The following is a 15,497-nucleotide window of genomic DNA, read 5'->3' as shown; positions in this document are numbered from 1 at the left end:
TACAAAACAAAATCTTCTGCATATGTATACTCTCATGTATTGTCTTTGTACCATGTTTGAACAAAATAGGACCATGCATGTCGAGAAATGGTTGGGGACACGTTTAAGTAACAAGATGGCCGCCTGTCGGCCATCTTGGATCTGATCTCAGGGGGGGGGGAAACAAAATGACGTGCATATGTAAGCCATCAATCATTATCTGTGTGCCAAGTTTTAACAAGATCGCTAAATGCATGCCCGAGAGATGGTTGAGGACGTGTTCAACATAGGGTTCATTACAACTAACATGGCCACCAGTCTATCAGTCGGCCATCTTTGATCAATCGCAAAATAAAGTGAGGTGTACGTGTATGCCATCATGTAATGTGCTTCTGCCAAGTATGAACAAAATGGGACCATGCATATCCAAGATATGGTTGTGGACGCACGCACGGAAGGACGGACGGACGGACGAGACCCAATCCATAAGCCCCCGTTTTGGACCAAGTCCAACGGGGGCGAACTATAACGACACTCGGTGGAGCACATAACTCCGCCAGGCTGAGCAGTTTATGTTTTCCTCCCCACTGATATGCCGGATCTGGATTCGGACCTGAAGCAAAATCTAATCGGCTTGTTCTTGTCACCTCAACAACTCGTCCACCAAGTTTCATCTGAATCCATTCATAACTTTTTGAGATATCGAGCTATATGTAGTTTTAGGCACTATCTCCAAATGGTGAAGAATCACTTTAAAATTCTGGTCTACGGATCCAGATCTGGATCTTCACAAAATCTAATCATTTCGTCCTTGTCACATATGCTACCTCTCCGCCAAATTTCGTCCAAATCCGTCCACATCTTTTTGAGATATTCTGTTCACAAACAAACAGACATGGGTAAAAACATAATCTCCGTCAAAACCAAGACAGACAGACAGACAGACAGACAAAGGTGAAAGCATAATCTCCACCCACCTAGACAGACAGACATGGGTGAAAACATAATCTCAGTCCACCAAGACAGACAGACAAGGGTGAAAGCATAATCTCCGCCCACCAAGACAGACAGACATGGGTGAAAACATAGACTCTGCCCACCGAGACAGACAGGGGTAAAAACATAGTCTCCGCCCACCAAGACAGACAGACAGACAGACAGGGGTGAAAACATAATCTCTGCCCACCGAGACAGACAGACAAGGGTGAAAACATAATCTCCGCCCACCGAGACAGACAGACAAGGGTGAAAACATAATCTCCGCCCACCGAGACAGACAGGGGTGAAACCATAATCTCTACCCACTGAGACAGACAGACAGATAAGGGTGAAAACGTAATCTCTGCCCACCGAGACAGACAGACAGACAGACAAGTGTTAAAACATAATCTCCGCCCACCGAGACAGACAGACAAGGGTGAAAACATAATCTCCGCCCACCGAGACAGACAGACAGACAGACAAGGGTGAAAATATAATCTCCACCCACCGAGACAGACAGGGGTGAAACCATAATCTCTACCCACTGAGACAGACAGACAGATAAGGGTGAAAACATAATCTCTGCCCACCGAGACAGACAGACAGACAGACAAGTGTTAAAACATAATTTCCGCCCACCGAGACAGACAGACAAGTGTTAAAACATAATCTCCACCCACCGAGACAGACAGGGGTGAAAACATAATCTCCATCCTTTGGTGGCAGAGGTAATGATAGCACAAGTTGAAAATACCAAACAATCGCAATTTCCAATGCTTTGCACATTTTTCAACAGTATATTTCGAAACAAGAATGTGCTGGCAAGATTGCATGGAGGTGGGTGCACTCGCAATTAAGCTATCTCATCTAGGTTCGAATCTCAGCCCAGCTGCAAACTGTCACCCTGGTGTTTCACATGCAGGGTGAGGTATCGATATGTATGTCGTCCCTCAGATGGACACGATACCTGGTATCATGTTTGCCGGCATTCGTTGCTGAACATTAAAGATCCGACGGAGGTCTTCGTTAAGAGTAGGCAAGCTATCGCAAACTCCTCGCTAAATTCCAAATTGCTGTCACCTTCCTTGGAACGTTAAGCCTGGCCAGCCGGTTGGTGAAGACTTGGGACAAAAATGTACAAGACAGTGGGAAAATTGGGGCAGTCTTGAGCACAATGGTATATATTTCATAGAGTATATTGAACACCCACATACATATTACTTTATCTCTAAAAGTTAAAAATGCTCAACACTGAGTCTGCCTTATCCAAGGTGGACGGATGTTATGTTCTCACCCCTGTCTGTCTGTCTCGGTAAGCGGAGATTATATTTTAACCCCTGTCTGTCTGTTTGTCTGTTCTCCTGTCTGTCTGTTTTGTCTGTAATCACCATATCTCAAAACATTATGGACGGATTTGGATGAAACTTGGTGTGCAGGTTGGGTGTGTGTCAGGAAAGAATCGATTTTATTACTACTACTGCCCAATTGTTTTTTTTTTACTACTACTACTACTGCCCAATTGTTGTTGTTTTTTACTACTACTGTCGACTTGTTTTTTTTTACGACGACTACTGCCCAATTGTTCTACTGCCCAATTGTTTTTTTACTACTACTACTGCCCAATTGTTTTTTTAACTACTAATACTACTGCCCAATTGTTTGTTTTTTACTACTACTACTACTGCCCAATTGTTTTTTATGAATACCTCCCTTTTTTTTTTTACTGCTACTGCCCAATTGTTTTCTTTACTGCTGCTAGTGTGCAATTTTTTTTTACTACTACTGCTTCCTAATAGTTTTTTATACTACTACTACTGCCCAATTGTTTTTTTACTACTACTACCCAATTGTTTTTTTACTACTACTACCCAATTGTTTTTTGCTGCTACTACTGCCAAATTTTCTTTACTACAACTACTGTCCAATTTGTTTTATGACTGCTTTCCAATTTTTTTTTTTTTTACTAATACGACTTCCCAATTTTTTTTTTACTACTACTGCCCAATTGTTTTTTAATGCAACTACTGCCCAATTGTCTTTGAAACCTACCACTGCCCAATTTTTTTTTTACTACTGCTACTGCCAAAGTCTACCACTGCCCAATTTTTTTTTTACTACTACCCCTGCCCAATTTTTTTTTACTACTACTACTACTGCCCAATTATATATTTTTTTTTTATTACTACTACTGGCCAAACGGTTTTTTTAATCCAAGTCATTCACAAAATGGTTGGTCAGGTCTGACATCCACTAAAGGTGGCATAATTTATAATATTCGCTCAAGGTGCCGTTGAAAACTCCACTGCGCTTTGCGAAAGTCACCAAGGATCTTTATCTCGTACTGGGAGCTGAGTCCTCAGGAATAATATCATTTCAAAGGACAGCGCACACATTCCAAAATCACCGTGCACGTGACTTACCAGAGTGGCAGTTTCTTGGTGGGTCGAGATTTGAACCCCGGCCAGACTCCTTAAAGACACTTGTGTACACCTCTAGGTCTAGGACAATGATTCAAACGTTATTGTCCACGACCCAAAATTTTAAATCACATTCGCCTCACGATTCAAATGATACCGGTACCGACGAGTTAGCTCCGATACCTAAATATTGTCAGAGAAAATACTTTTGATGTGCACCCCCCCCCCCCCCCCTTCAAAAATGTGGATTTTGAGTTGTTTTTTCAAATTTGGGTTGCAACCCTGGGTTTGGAAACCCCTGCTCTAGGCTATCATGCCAGCCTTGTATTCAAATCCCATGTCTTAAGTTAATTTTCCATAATGCAATTATCTCCTTTTGATTCACAGAATTGGCCTAACTTGAAAGCGAGAGGTGTGTGTGTGTGTGTGTGTGTGTGTGTGTGTGTGTGTGTGTGTGTGTGTGTGTGTGTGTGTGTGTGTGTGTGTGTGTGTGTGTGTATGCACCTGCACGTGTACATCAACTTTAATATAACAACCCAAAATGGCCTTAGGCACAGTTCAATGAAGTTACCTAATGTAACCATATCATCATAAATGTCTCATTTCACCACAAGTTTATTTTGTTTTTCTAATTCCACCACATGTTGATTTTGTACGTTGAGGTAGATCAGGTCCAAGTTAGCCACACCCATTCCTGAGTGTGTTTTTCCCCACCACACCTGGTTTGAGGTGTGCTGCAAGGCTGAACTGGCTTGTCAAGTGTGCCTGTCTCGCAAAATGCACAGTTCATGTTTTCATTTCAAACCCATGGTCTTCCTGCAAGACCTACAGCCCCGGCTAGCGTGCCTGACACACCACAGGCACAGTTCAACGGAGTGGTCTAATTTAACCACCAGTTGGTTTTATACCTTATATGTGGATTATGTCCAAGTTAACACTGTGCATGTCCCGAAGATGTTCACGCCCTCGCCTAAAACAACTGCACTCAATATCGTTGATTCAAACGCATTTACAAATTACGTCACACAGCTTTGCACGGCAATGAAGTGAAGTTATATATTTTGCATTTAAAATAAATATGCTGAATTATATAAATGTTTTTGTTATTTTAATCAATAACATCGTCATGCTCAGTGGTTCATTGTGTAAAAGGTGTCACCTTGATGAAGACCTTGGCTCTCTGTATATTATTTTATCAGAAGCTACGTCATGGGACTTGTGCAGTGAGTCAGTGTATAAACCGGATTGAACAAAGTCCTCAAATTATCTGCACCAATAATGCCCATTTACTCCTCCCTTACTTTTCCAGGAAAACAAAACAAGTGTTAAGTTCACTGGTAATTCACTGTTAAATTTTTCACTGTTAAGTTCACTAAAACGCAAACAAGTGTTAAGAAAACAAAACAAAACAAGGTTAATTGAGTACCAGTTCACTGGTAATTCCCTGCTTGTCGTTAAAGGCGGCAAAAAGGGTTGGCGTCAGGAAGGGCATCCGGCCGTAAAACATTGCTTCAAAAAGGGGACCGAAAAACAACAACAACCACAGTTCCCGAAAAAGGCCAACCCCCGCTTGCGGGGAAAAATGGCCTCTAAAGGTGTTTTTTTTTTTTTTTTTTTTTTTTTTTTTTTTTACTCCTCCCTTACTTTTCCAGGAAAACAAAACAAGTGAATTTAACCTCCACTTGTGGGTCTATCTATCTATCCAGTCGATCAACTTGAAGCAGCATCTCGATAAGTGAAATGACCGAAGCACTTGATGGATTCAAGAGAAGGAAAGATTTCCTTGTGTCGATGGCGAATCAAAACATTTATCTGAGCAAACATGGCCGCCCCATTTGTATGTCATTGCAGGAAGTAATAGGAAACGAATATCAGTGGCTGGAGTGTGACTGCTTGGCTCGGTGAGGTCCCATCTCCTGTGGGAGATCTCCAATTTGGGAATTACATCGCAGAACGTGGGACCGCCCAGTTGCAGCGGCAAGCTGCCAAGCACCGGGCTTAGACCGCTCGGCGCCAGGCCGAATGCCTGCCAACCGCAAGCGCATAATGGGATTTTGTCATCACAACGATATCGTCTTCCAAGGGATGGAGCACGGTCTTTGCTCCACCACGAGACGTGATCTCTGCTTCGGCATGGCGGAGCGAACCAGAGAGCATCCCACGGAGTGAAGGCTTTCGCAGACGAGCTTGCGTACATCGGCCCTAAATCCGATTATGGAGGGCATCGACTGGCAAGAACTCGGGGATCTTTAATGATGGTTGTCCTATGAGACAGCAGCTGTGTTTGTCTTGAAAAGCAGGCCGTTGCCAGCTTCGTAATCCCATCACCTTGGTTTTTTTTGGAGACAAGCGAGCTCCTGTATCGGTGCCATTGTGTGAGAAACCCGTGCATGATGTTTTCTGAGACTACGGAAGGTGAAATTCGAGGTTAGGTGAAGTTCATGGCTTCCAGTCTCATGGCACACCGTCAATCACAGCCTTGACTCAGCCTTCTGGGCTTGTTTCGAAACGCAAAGGTAAACTCGTTCTGATGTGAAGCCTTCAAAATGAATAACTTCATTGCACAGAGTAGGGTGAACCAACTCCAGGATTTAAAAACCGCAGTGGCAGAAATATCTCACACACCTGCGGATGACATGCACTTTTTTAATGCCTCGACCTGAGATCAGTAGGTTTGTTGCCTGACATTAAAGGGCAATGATTGACATTCAATAAGCTTATGATTCTACTTTTAATTTCATAACTTTCGCTCAATTTTACTAAACTGGCACCGAGAATGTGTGCACCTTTGGAACTGCCACATTTGGAAAGTGTGCACCTAGAAACTGCCACTCTGGTAATATCTTCTTTTAAATAAATAAAAAAGAGTTCTGGCTTATTACCCCCGCCGAGGAGAGGGTATGCATTTGAGTCCGTTGGTTTGTCCGTTTGTTTGTTTGTCTGTTTGTCCGCACAGAATAAATATGATTTTCTCCGCAACCGTTGGTCCAATCGACAGGAAATTTTCACCATAGGTGCAACTCCACCTGGAGAATGTTTAATGATAATTATGACGTCATAGGTGACGTGGTTCGGCCGCCATCTTGGAAAAAAACGAAAAAATTTGCACCTCTATATCTCCGAAAGTGCTGAATAGAATTTTTTTTAGACATGGCTCATTGTAAAGAACTCTTCATGGGGAATAAAATATGTTAATGATGATGTCATAGGTGCCTCCATTATGACGTCATAATTCGACAAGTACAAAACTTCATCCGATCAAGATGAAATTTATTGAGCGTCCTGCAGGCATAAATTGGTGGAGAAAAAAAAATATTGATGACGTCATAGGTCACGTGGTTCAGCCGCCATATTTGATTTAACACGAAAGATCTGCAGGCAACCATCTGATGGTTAAACTGCCGAAATCTCGGCTCTCTGCTCACCTTCACTCTTTCATTCCTCTTTTCTCCCGCCTCTGGAACAAACTCCCTCACTCCCTTCAATCCCACTCGTCCCTCCAGGTCTTTAAAACAGCTGTTCACCACCATCTCTTATCTTCCCCCATCCAAAACCTTGATCTTTTCTACCCCCACTAATTCACCCCAGATCTACCTTGTTTGAAATTCCAACTTCTTTCCTGGAAGTCCTGGCAGTGTCCATATGTTTTATACCTCTCCCACCGCCCCCTTACCATGCCTCCCCCCCAAAGCCCTCTCCCTCCCACAGATCTCTCGATGTCTCCATGTCTCTCGGTCCCTGCTCTCAAATGTTGTGTTTGTGTCCTTCCCCCTCTCTCCCCATCTTGTCTACCGCTCCCGATGTTATTTGTTTTATGTGTCGGTTTGTCTTTCTGTGTGATTAATGTTCGCTCTTTCACGAGCCTCGATCTTGTATACAAAAAAAAAAAAAAAAAAAGCCTTAAAAACCACTGAAAATACATCCTGGCGAGGGTTTGCAATCTCTGATTGCTCTTTTTCTTGTTTAGATATTGTAATCTTTATTTTAAATAATCCGAACTGATATAGTGAAAACTACCTAACTAGTTAGAAATATGGATATGGTAGCATTTCCTCAGCAGTTGAGGAGGTGATACCAACGCAGCCTCCTTTCTCAACAAATCCAATAGAGGGGTTGTCACTACCTTCCATGAGGAACTCAAAGCCGGAATTCCTCCAGCGCATCAACACACAATGGCCTACTGCTTTCAAAAAAAAAGACAGTGGGACCTTCAACGTCAACGAGCGCACGTCCCCATGATCGGTACCCTCGAACAAGGTGGTGCATACTAGAACACTATACATATATGAAGTAGAACAACGTTGGGAGTCAGATCCTATTAAGTTGGGAATCGAACCCCACCTGCAGACAAATCGAATGAGAATATTGGGATTTAAAATATTCGTTCACACAATTGTGTTGGAGCTCTACAGAAATGGGTATGTACCCCACCTGAATTAATTCAACCTCGAGGCGACCCATGGACCCATATTGATATTGATCATAAAGTGAATCGAAGACCAAAGGCATTTTTGCGCTAACATTTTGCCAATGACATTGCGCAAACGTGACACAAATGTGCAGTTTCTGGAAACAGCAATTACTGCAAACATTTTGACGGGACATGATTAGAATAGCCAATGCATGACCTAGTTTAAAAGGGAAAAGCATGGCGTCATTTTTCTGTATAATCGTCTGTAGTAAAAACAAAACCAAGGGTATGTCATGTCACTGAAGATTTACGTTTCACTATACAGAAACAATACCACATATATATATACTGTATATACTAGCGTGGCGATGCTCGCCCCACCACACGTCGCCGCAGAGGCACGGGCATGTTCAAACTGAGGATAATGACCTGACTGAACTTGAGTTGCTGTATTGTCATGATTTACAACAATCATAAAACAAACATTTCTTTTGTATAAATGTATTTGTAATATCAGTGATATTATTTATTTGTAATTTATTTGTAATCAAAAAAGGTCCAAGTGGTGTAAAGCTCTAACGTCTAAATGGTCAAGGGTCGAAGCTGTCTAATCGGTCTGAAGGGTGTAAAGGGTCTAAAAGGTGTTAAGATCTAAGGGGTCGAAAGGGACTTAAGGTGTGTAAAGGTTTAATGGGTATAAAAGATTGGAAGGGTGAAGGGACCTCAAGGTGTCTTTTTTTTTTGTATCCAACTGAGGCTCGTTTAAGAGCCTCGATGTCTAAAGCTAAAAGGTGTCTAAAGTATTGAAAGGATCTTAAAGGTAAAAGTGGTCTTCTGGATCTTGAGTGTGTTCAGGGTCTTTTGGGACTGTTGGGTATTTTGTGTCTTTGGGGTCTTTTGGGTCTTCGTGGTCTTTTGGGTCTTTCGGATATTTTGGGTCTACTGGGTCTTCTGGGTATTTAAAGGTCTTCAGTGTATTTTAGGTCTTCAGGGTCTTTTGGGACTTTTGGGTATTTTGTATCTTTTGTGTCTTTGGGGTCTTCGTGGTCTTTTGGATATTTTGGGTCTTCTGGGTCTTTAAGGGTCTTCAGCTTATTTTGGGTCTTCGGATCTTTTGGGTCTTCGGGATATTTTGGGTCTTTTCGGTCTTTTAAGTCTTCGTGGTCTTTTGGGTCGTCATTGTCTTTAAGGTTATTTTAGGTATTTTGCGTCTTTGGGGTCTTTTGAGATTTTGGGGTCTTTTGGATCATAAGGGTCTTCGAGGTATTTTGGGTCCTCTGGGTCTTTAAGGGGTTTTGAGGTATTTTGGGTCTTTGGGGTATTTTGGGTCTTTGGGGGTCTTCTGGTTATTTGGGGTCCTTTGGGTCTTTTAAGTCTTTAAGGGTCTGGGGAGTTTTCAGGGTTTTTGTGGTCTTGGTGGGCTTAAGGGTTTAGGGGGACTTAACGGGTCGTCAAAGGTCTCAGGGATCTCAGCAGTCTAAAGGGTCGAAAGGTGTATTCCAAAATTACGTAATTAATAGATGTACAGAATTAATAGACAGGATGCAACCGGCGTTCAAACAGTACATAATAATTAATAGACACATTAATCACAGCTTCATGGCTTTACTGGGGTCTCCCGGTTGTTTTGCGTTATTTTGGGTCATTTGAGTCTTTAAGGGTCTTCGGGGTTTTCAGGGTTTTTGTGGTCTTTCGGGGTCTTGGTGGTCTTAAGGGTATTGGGGGACTTAAATGATCTTCAAAGGCCGAAGGGATCTCAGCAGTCTAAAGGGTCGAAAGGTATATTCCAACAATACGTAATTAATGGACCAGAAGCAACCGCGTTCAAACAGTGCGGTATCAATAGACACATAATCACCGCTTGGCGGACGGACGGACAGATGAACGGCTTCCCGGACCGTGTTTTTCGGTTTTATATTTGAATATATATTGTGTGTATGTCCCGCGATGAAGCTGGTTGTGAGGGCCTTTCAGTCACTCACCGCATGCAGGTAGGTGGTCTTTCTGTCTTCTACCGACTCCTCTGCGGCCTAGCTCCCCCTCCCCCCCCAACCCTGTCTGTGCTCTGTCCCCCAAATATTCCTTCAGGCCGCACAAGATCTGCCTGCAACCCTCTTATGGTTAAACTGCCAAAATCAAGACTCTCTGCTCACATTCACTCCTTCATTCCTCTTTTCTCCCGCCTCTGGAACAAACTCCCTCACTCTCTTCAATCCCACCCCTCCCTCCAGGTCTTTAAAACAGCTGTTCACCACCATCTCTTATCCTCCCCCATCCAAAACCTTGATCTTTTCTACCCCCGCTAATTCACCCCAGATCCACTTTTCTGAAATACCGACTTCTTTCCTGGAAGTCCTAGCAGTGTCCATGTTTTATACCTCTCCCACCAGAACCTTTCCCCCCCCCCCCCCTTCCCATGCCTCCTCCCCCCAAGCCATCTCCCTCCCATAGATCTCCTAATGTCCCTGTTCTCTACTGTTGTACTTGTGTGCTTCCCCCTCTCTCCCCATCTTGTCTCCCGCTCCGTTTATCATATGTTTTAAGTGTCCGTTTGTTTGTTTTTGCGATTAATGTTAGCTCTTACACGAGCCTCGATCTTGTACACACAAAAAAAGAAAATATGAAATGTTTTGAGTCAATGATAAGTATTCAACCCCTTTGCTATGACACTCCAAATTGAGCTCAGGTGCATCCGATTTCCTTTGATCATCCTTGAGTTGTCTCGACAACTTGATTGAAGTCCACCTGCGGCCAATTCAATTGATTGGGTATGATTTAGAAAGAAACACACCTTTCTTTAAAAGGTCCCACCCCACAGTTGGCATTGCACATCAGAACAGAAACTCCACCACAATGTCCAAGGAACTGAACTGTCCGGTTAATTCCGAGAAAGAATTGTGAGGAGACATAGATCTGTGGAAGGGTAAAAAAAAAATCAATTTCTAGAGTATTGAAATTTCCGAAGAGCACAGTGAGCTTCATCATTAGGAAATGGAAAGAATATGGAACTACCCAGACTGATCTGAGAGTTGGCCGTCTGACCAAACTGAGCAACCGGGCAAGAAGGACCTTGGTCAGGGAGATGACCAAGAACCCAATGACCACTCCGATAGTGTCAGAGTTTCAGACCAAAGTGTCAGACCAAAGAACACCTTGGCTGAGATGGGAGAACCTGCGAGGATAAGTCTCTGCAGCACTTCACAAATCTCGGCTTTATGGGGCAGTGGCCAGACGGAAGCCACTCCTGAGAAAAAGGGCAAATGACAGCACGTCGGGAGTTTGCAAAAAGGCACAAGAAAGACTCACAAAGCATGAGGGAAAAGATTATGTGGTCTGATGAGATGAAAATGTAATAGATGAAAAGAAAAGAAAACAATACTTTTCCATGAGTGTTGGAACATGCCTTTTAGGTATGAAAAGTGTATGTATGTATGTATGTATGTATGTATGTATGTATGTATGTATGTATGTATGTATATATATATATATATATATATATACATACACACATATATATATATACACACAAAGTGTGTGTATATATACAGTCACGTGAAAAAGTAAGTACACACCGACATTTATCACTACTTCAAATACCTAAAATTAGAATCAGGTGCAACAGCTCAGGTGCAAATGATTAGAACATCGTTAGAGAGGATCTTGGAGGAACCTGTCTTATTTAAACCTCAGACATTTAGTTTGGTTTGCTCTTTGTTGTTGAAGTGTGCGGCGTCACCATGCCGAGATCAAAAGAGCTCTCTGAGGCCTTCAGAAAGAAGGTGAAAGATGCCTACGAGTCTGGGAAGGGATTTAAAAAGATCACCAAACAATTTGAAATCAATCATTCGACTGTCCGGAAGATCATCTACAAGTGAAGCAGATTCCAAACAACTGCCAACTTATTCAGGCCAGGCCGCCCCAGCAAGTTCAGCCCGAGAGCAGACCGCAAGATGCTGAAAGAAGTCTCTAAGAACCCCAGAATGTCATCACGGGACCTACAGGTAGCTCTTGCCACTGTTGATGTCAAAGCGCACGAGTCTACCATTAGAAAGAGGCTGCACAAATTTGATCTACACGGGAGGTGTGCCAGGAGGAAACCTTTGCTGTCCAGAATGAACATCAGGGCAAGACTAAAGTTTGCCAATAAACACCGAGGCAAAGACCAGCACTTCTGGAACAATGTGCTCTGAACAGATGAGTCAAAGGTGGAGCTACTTGGCCACAGTACCAGAAGACATGTTTGGCGAAAACCAAAGACAGCATTTGACCACAAGAACCTGATACCAACTGTAAAGCATGGTGGTGGAAATATTATGGTTTGGCGCAGCTTTGCTGCATCAGGGCCTGGGGAGCTCACTATCATAGAATGCACTATGAATTCTTCATTGTACCAGAGGGTGCTTGAGGATAATGTGAGGCCATCTGTCGGAAAGTGGAAGCTCAACCGAAGGTGGACCTTGCAACATGACAATGACCCTAAACATACCAGTAAATCCACCAAGGAATGGCTGAAAAGAAAGAAATGGAGGGTTCTGGAATGGCCAAGTCAAAGCCCGGATCTAAATCCCATCGAGATGTTGTGGGGGGCTTTGAAACGAGCTGTGCATGCAAGAAACCCCTCAAACATCGCACAGCTGAAAGAATTCTGCATGGAGGAATGGGCAAAAATTTCTCCCAGTCGATGTGAGAGACTGGTAGACAGTTATGACTTATGAGAAACGCCTACTTGAGGTTGTTTCTGCCAAAGGGGGCAATACCACCTGTTGGAGCCAAGGGTGTACTTACTTTTTCCACATGTGAAATTTGCATTTATGTTTATTTAAATTATACAATGGACTACAAAATGTAAATGTTTCATGATGTTTGTTATAATATATCACCTTCATCTATCAATATTGTTGAAATGAAGATCAAATAGCTGTATGTTGAAATATGTTGAAATATGTTGAAAAAGTCAAAACTTTACATGGGGTGTACTTACTTTTTCACGTGACTGTATATATATATATTGTTACAGACGTGGCTTAGATGTTATTTACCGAGCGGTTTTGGTATGACCACGTCTGCACAAGTTACCCGATTATACCCGAACGTTGACTAATCGCGCTACGCTAGGTCAATAAAGGCAATAAAGGAAAAGGACACACGGCTGGGTTTCAAATGACACGACACCCAGGGTTCAGTTCTCAAGACCTCCGGAGGAGGTTATATTAAGGCGGAAGGTTAGATTACAAGGACGAGAGGTACAGCATAGAAAGACAAGCACTTAGACACACTCTTGTATTATTCCCAACAGACGACAGATAAACGGGACAAAAGGCTGACTCACACGGGGTTTGATGGCTAGGAAAGGCAGGATCGATGGCTCCAGGTGCACCTGGGCTCAAAGGTCAGAATCGACTCGGTCCGGTCCAGAGATGCGGGGAGGTATTCAGCGCTCGTACGTGGCAACTTCTCTCTCCAGGCTGGGGGCGCATCTGACGTCACGTCCGCTACGTGGCCGCGTATATCCGGCGGGGAGTGACACGCCCTCGGCTCGTTAGCTCCGCCTCGTGGAATCGGCACGTTGCTTCTCATTGGGTGCGTGCGGGGGGTTTACCAGGCTCCGCCCTTGACGAGGAGCTGACAGCCAGCCCCTTTGTGGTAACCCCGTGGAGCGCATGGTCTGGAGCGCATTGTCAATGGCGGCTAACCGAGCCGGTGTCAGGACGCACACTCCCCCCCGCGCAGCGCCGTGCCCCTCTGTTGTTGTTGTTGTTGTTTGGGGAAGAAGATGGGAGGAGGTATGGGAAAGGTCCTAAACTCACTACTGGTGCCATATAATCACATTCTGGTGCAACGAAGAGTCAGAATTAATGGAAAGGAGTCCTTAACTGACATAGACTAAGAATAACTAGCAAGATGTCCGAAAGTTGTCTACGTGAGATGCGGTGGACCTGGGCACGACATTTAATGGGGGAAAAAGGGGAAGGTCGGCTCTACTGATTGTTGTTTACAGACAATGGGACTAGGGAATGGGGGATTGGGGATAGTTGGGGAGTATTGGGGAAATAGGGGAATATTTACAAGCGGATATGGAGGCCAAATTCCATATTCGCAACATTGCACCCTTCTCTACCCTCGGGGCGGCCCGACCCGATAAATTTTTACCTACTTTAGTGTGGCACGCAATGTAGTTCCCTCTACTATTAACTCTACCCTGAGTGCGACAGTTTTACAGATATTCACAAATGAGTAAATATGTCCCCCTGCGACGTTGCACCCTTCTCCTCACAGAAACACACCCACAGGATAACCGAATCCGGAAAGAATCCTCAAACTAAACATACAGCCGGTAGGGAGCATTATTTACACAAGACTACGCTGTGGTTTACACTACGATCCAGGACCTGTTTTTGGAGGAACACATGCAGATGTTATGCATAGAGAGAGCACGCATGCTAGCATCGATACACCAACCCACGAGTGCTCTGTGGCCTACGGCCTTTAATAATGTGCAGAGCACCCCTTCCAAGCATCAAGCACCACCCCATCACACAGTGAGCACCATCCGGTGCACCAATAAAGTGTCTATAAATCACCGGTGGTGTCGCAGCCGGCCGATGTTCTGCCGCTGGTCTTGCCTTCATGTGGTGCACTTGGCCTTCTTACTTCTTTTAAACAAAATAAAGAAAGGTGCCAACCGCGTCCATTTCTTTATTGTGGCCGTCAGGGGGCCAACTATAAGTGGTTCACCTGTATGGCATAGGTGCCACGTTGACCCATAGGTCCATCCACGGGTGGTGCTTGGCCGCAAAAGAGCTGCGGTCCATTGTGGGTGGCCACAAACATTGCGGTCCATATGGTGTATCGATCCAAGCAGCAAGCAGCGAAAGTGCAGGCCCACAACTGCGTAGCCAGCACCGCTCTCTCCTCTCTCTCTACCCCAAAGCCAGATCCTCGGAGGTGGGAGACAAAAGAAGCAGACAAGTGAGTAAGGTGGTAAGGGCGCAAAAGTGCACGCAATGCAAGGTAATGCACACTGGGGGCACATGGGAACCAGGTGAGACAGGTACGTTCCTACCGTACGCTCCCCCCCCCCCCCCACCAGGTAACCTACATGGCCCCTCCCTTACCCCTTACTGTATCCACAAAACACAACACTACCCATAAACATCTACTTTACAAATCAACAAACATCCCTACTGTCTTCCCCGTTCCTCCCATATACCAAATTCGTCTTCTCTCCCTCCTAACCAATCAAATTTGCCATTTTCAACTCAACATCATAATTTGCCATCACCAATTCATCATCAGTCCCTCCTAGGGAGGGAGAGATGGAATCACCCCAATGTCTCATCCACGTCGTGATGCGTCTCACAATCCACACAGCAATTTCATTTCCTGCAACAAAACAAAGAAAACACAGGTGTGGAGTCATCATCATCACCACAGGTAAGTGGCTGCGTATGGTGCGACAGGTTCATCAATCCTAACTATTTCCTAAATGACTTACAACTTTACCCTACCCGGGGTCTTTCTCCGGCCAAACCATTGGCCCTCTTACACTATGGGTTCTAAAAACCAATTCCCATTGGCCAGACTGTGGTGCTTTTCAATTTGGGGTCTCACTCCCCCGATTCATCTCCCGGTGCCCTCGCACAATTTCTGGGCTGTGGCGTGTACCTCTCCCAGTGGGTCTACCCACCTGCACACCTCCACCACTGCAG

This window comes from Myxine glutinosa, chromosome 10 (genome assembly GCF_964187855.1).
Source record: "Myxine glutinosa chromosome 10, kmMyxGlut1.1, whole genome shotgun sequence".
In the NCBI taxonomy this organism is placed as follows: Eukaryota; Metazoa; Chordata; class Myxini; order Myxiniformes; family Myxinidae; genus Myxine; species Myxine glutinosa.
This window is presented reverse-complemented; position numbering follows the sequence as displayed.